Source organism: Camelus bactrianus, chromosome 6 (assembly GCF_048773025.1).
Source record: "Camelus bactrianus isolate YW-2024 breed Bactrian camel chromosome 6, ASM4877302v1, whole genome shotgun sequence".
NCBI classification, from domain to species: Eukaryota; Metazoa; Chordata; class Mammalia; order Artiodactyla; family Camelidae; genus Camelus; species Camelus bactrianus.
This window is the reverse complement of record NC_133544.1, coordinates 14998532-15003316: the sequence shown is the minus strand read 5'-3', so window position 1 is coordinate 15003316 and position 4785 is coordinate 14998532. Positions and strand designations below refer to the sequence as shown.

The following is a 4785-nucleotide window of genomic DNA, read 5'->3' as shown; positions in this document are numbered from 1 at the left end:
GGAGTCTAAGGAATTAGATGTTTGGTTTCTGGTACATCTGAGGGTCCTTAGGGTTTTTTTAACCAGGTGTTAACATCTCCAAGATGTGCCAAAATAGTTCATTGAGGTCTAAGGTGGCGTGGCTAACTCTCTGGTGATCACTGGGGCAGTGAGCTCTTGATGGAATGTCTGTCATGGTGGAGCCGCAGGCAAAGCATAAGCCATTTTGGAGACACAAATGCTGACTCCAGCGTACACTTTCCACACTAAGTTGCCTTGACCTATACCTACAGCAGACAGAGATTATTAGGGATTTAGTGAACAGTCAGGGCAGACCTAATCTTTTAGTGGTATCCTTCCTCAGAGGCTCACAACTTCAAAATTTAAAAAAATGGTAACTGTTGGGATAAAAAAAAATGTTTCTCTTTTATACCTGTAATTGATTCTCACAAATACATATTGTTTACATTTAAATCTTAAGAAGTTATAGGCCTTTCAATTTCTTGGGTTACACTTCTACATAAGGATATACACTTCAGCTGTTATTGCCTTAAAAAGAAGGCATCTCATGGTCACCCGGCAGGGGAGCCACCATGATTACGAAGGTGGTTTTCCCAGGGCAAGGCTTATCCGTTGCACTCCCGATGTGCTGACCCCTGTGATGTCCCCAAATGTGGAAAACTCAGCTGCATAATTTGTGGTACTGGGGGACTACATTCATGCTCTCCCCTGAAAAAAGAGGAAAGAAGGCATCTTTTCATCAGGACACCAAGCCAAGTGATCAAATCCAATTAACCCAATTTAATTATTAAAATACAACAATTTTATTAAAACTAATTGAAAATCTTTCAGTTTGATTTTGTGTGTGTGTGTGTGTGTGTGTCTGTGTGTGTCTGTGTGTGTCTGTGTGTGGGGGGGGGGGGCTGCTACTATCTCAAGAACCAAAGAAGTACTTAATATTTTAACTATGTGAACATCTTTATAGAGAACAAATCCTTGCCCACAAAGAATTTAATCTGGACGACTGCCTTGGTCAACTTGGGCTGCCATCACAGAACTCCCTAGGCTGGATGGCTTAAATAACATTTATTTAGTTTCTCACAGTCCTGGAGGCTAGAAGTCCAAGACCAGGGAGCCAGCACGGTCAGCTTCTGGTGAGGCCCTCTTCTTGGCTTGCAAATAGCCTTCTTCTTGCTGTATCCTCACACGATGCAGAGAGAGAGCTCTCTGGTGTCTCTTCTTATAAGGACACTAGTCCTGTAGTATCAGAGCCCTACCCTTATGACCTGTAAGGTAATTCATCTTAGTTACTTCTGTAATGGCCCCGTCTCCAAATGCAGTCACATTGGGGGCCAGGGCTTCAACATGTGAGTTTGGGGGGAACAGAAATAGTCCATGAAAACCATAGCACTTCCTCTGTCGCTATAGATTAGAAAAAAGTTACACCTAAAAGAGGAAAAAGAAAAGAATACAGAAAGAATAGCATGAGAAAACACATAGATAAATTGCTGTGGATGTTTAGATGAGAAAGGTACTATTTTTAGAAAACTGTTCATGGAGAATTCAGTATCTTGTATAGATGATACATACAGCGACCATATAATTTATTGTCCAAGGTGGGTCACTTTTAGAATTAAAGGGACACTATTAATCATTGCAGAATTGGCCAAGCCAAAAGGCAGCCCACGTCATGGGTCGACTAGTTGTCTGAACTCGCTTAGTCTTACTGAAGAATAGAGAGGGTAAGAGGAACAGGGCAGGGAGGGTTTCTTTGCATTAAAATAAGTCAGGGTCTAGACTCACATTGGAAGTAAATGGAAGCCCTGCAAAGGTTCCAGAGGCAGGAGTTCCATGAATAGGCTGGGCTTCATTGGGAAGCAGTGTAAGTGGAATATATGGCAGATTTTAATACAGGTGGTGGCTGTGGAAATAAAGAGGGGACAGGTGAGAGGTGTGGAGTGGACAGAATCAAGGGGCTGATGATGCGGAACATGCTGGCTCAGGTCTACAAGGAGATGATGTTGCCTCTCTGTTCACTATTCTCTCCTTTCACAGTCCTTATTCTTTCCTCTGTTCTGCAGGCTTGGCACTAAATATTCAAAACCCTCCCTTTAGAGTGGAGAGCAGGTTGTCAGTTTCAGACACCATGAAACGCTGCTGCCCAAATGAAAAGCTGTGTGGGTGAACAGCCAGCACAGGTGACCTCTCAAAGGTAATATTTTCTTATGTCACAGAAGCATACCTAGTGTGTAAAAGGAGTAATATATTAAACCCTGTTCTGCTTGAGGGATCTTCCAGAAGTCTCCAGGTACTTCCTACCTGAGATCTCTTCATCCTTCAAAGTAACAGTAAATGGCAATGCAGTCTGGGAATTAAAACGTTTCAAGATTTCTTATGCTGCCCTTTAAAAGCAGAGTTAGTTCGGTTTTAGATAAGAAAAAGTGGAAAGACATTATGTTATAAACCCTAAGCCACATGATTAAAAACATTCTGAATGTGAATAAAAGAGCAAGCAAGTTACTCTTCTCTGCTCCCCGGCCTCTACCCCACTCCCACCCACTGGGAGAAAAGTCCATTTCAGAACTTAACAGTTTTCCTGAAAAAATATTAGGTTTTTGCCTTTCTAGTTAGAAGGGCAGAAAACAACATCATAGATCATTTTGTTCACTGATCAGACCAGAGCGTTATCATTTTGTTGTTTGTGCCAGCCTTGAGTATTTAGTTTTCAGACTTTTCTTGCTTTTCATGGACTAGGATACAGTAGTTTTTTTTTTTTTTTTTAAACTTTCTTGTTGCCCATCAAAGTGCTGAGGAGCGATTTTCAGAGAAGTTGAGTTTATCCGCAGACCTGCAGGCAGAAATCTCTTCTTAAAGTACGAACTACTGCACCAGACCTTAGGTAGATTTTTAAGACTAAGTATTCAGTTGTAATCATCACATGCCTCAGAACAACTCCTGGAAATATCATTTAATTGTAACAGTTTATGGCAGTCATTCACTCCTGAATCCATCGCTAGGCACCAGTCATACTCAGGGGTAATTAATTCTCAGCCTGATGAAAGCTGCTGCCTCTCCTCTCTGGTAGGGAGTAGGTGTGTCTCTTTTCTGGGCTAGGAATACAGGTTTTAGGCAGTGCAAATGGGGAGCACAGGCAGGGAGGGAAAATCATATAAGCATACATCAAGACGTCACAGAGACCTTGAAGTAAGTAACGGAGCATGTGAGAAGATATTAGATCTTGCAGTGAGATGAAATGTGTATGTTTAGAATATTCTGGGGAGAGCTGAAGCCATTTCAACTTTAATCATAAAGCCACTGATTCCTTTGTAGAATGTGTTTAGGGCAAGCAAGTTTCCAGGAAGAAAGAGGAGTTAGAAAAATTATATGAAGAAACCAATGCAAAGCTGACAAACACAAGATTGGTATATGGTCCAAATACAACTTTAAAATAATATTTCAGATAATTTCATTGAAAGAAAGCTTAAAATAATAAAGATGTGTAGGGATGTGAGCTTCATAGAATATAGACCATTGCAGGACTTAGACAACTAATGAGAAAAATAAGAGGATACAGGTTGGGGATAAATCATGCATGGAGTCAATATTTAAAGGTCAAGACCAGGGAAGGCAAGCCCAGTGATGATGAGAAAGAGTTGGGGCATTCTTCCCCAGAGGAAACAAGAGATTGTATGCCTAAAGTGTCAAACTTAAGTTCAGAACCTTGAGAGAGGACAGAAATGGTAACATGAGGACCATGGAAGGAAGCTGGAAAATAATAATGTCTCCTCTACTTCCTTTCCATTCCTTTCAATTATTTTTTTTGGTGGGGGGAGGTAATTAGGTTCATTTATTTTTAGAGGAGACACTGGAGATTGAACCCAGGACCTCATGTATGCTAAGCATGAGCTCTACCACTTGAGATATACCTTCCCCACCAATTCCTGTATATCTTAAAGGTTGAAGCACAAGTTGAAAAAGGCCAAATGGACTTGGAAAAAGAATGACTAAGTTGGAAGACTTCTCCTCCTGACTTTAAGTGAAATTATAAAGCTACAGTAATGAAGACACTGTGGAATTGGCATCAAGATAAAGAAATAGAACAACGTAACAGAATAGAGCCCAGAAATGGACTCACATATATATGGTCAATTGGTTTTTCAACGATGGCACAAAGGGAAGAAAGAAGGATGATTTTTAAAAACTGTGCTTGAACAATTAGATATCCTTGTACAAAAAAAAGGAGGAAAAAAAAGAAAAAAATTGATCAGTAAATCATACCATATATAAGAATTAACTCAAAATTTATTATACGTCTAAATTCAAACACTAATTATATAAAATTTCTAAAAAGAAACATAGGGGGAAATCTTTTGTTACCTTATTTTTGCAAAAGATGTTTAAAATACAACACAAAAGCACAATCCATGAAGAAAAAGAAAAGATAAATTACACTTTCAAGAAATGAAGAACTTCTGTCTTGGAAAGACTGCTAAGAGAATGAAAAGATAAGCTACAGACAGGAAGAACGTACTTGATGATCATGTATCTGATGAACTTTTATTCAAATATATGTATACCTCTCAAAACTCAGTAATAATGAAACAACCAACCCAATTTAAAAATGAGCAAAATGATTGAACAGATATTTCTTCAAAGAAGACACAAGATAGCAAATAAGCACATGAAAAGATTCTCAACATCACGGGGAATGCAAATTAAAACTGAGTTACAGCATGATGACTATAGTTAATAATACTGTATTGTGTACTTGAAATTTGTTGAGTAGCTCTTAATGGTTCTTACTAT

At 39.2% G+C, this 4785-nt stretch overlaps 1 non-coding gene across 1 annotated transcript; it reads left to right on the top strand.

Moving 5' to 3' along the window:
* Positions 1 to 547: 547 nt before the first annotated feature.
* Positions 548 to 711, top strand: LOC141578054 (U1 spliceosomal RNA). The gene has a single exon (XR_012507935.1). It is a non-coding gene; the product is annotated as a U1 spliceosomal RNA (small nuclear RNA).
* The last annotated feature ends 4074 nt before the right edge of the window (positions 712 to 4785 follow it).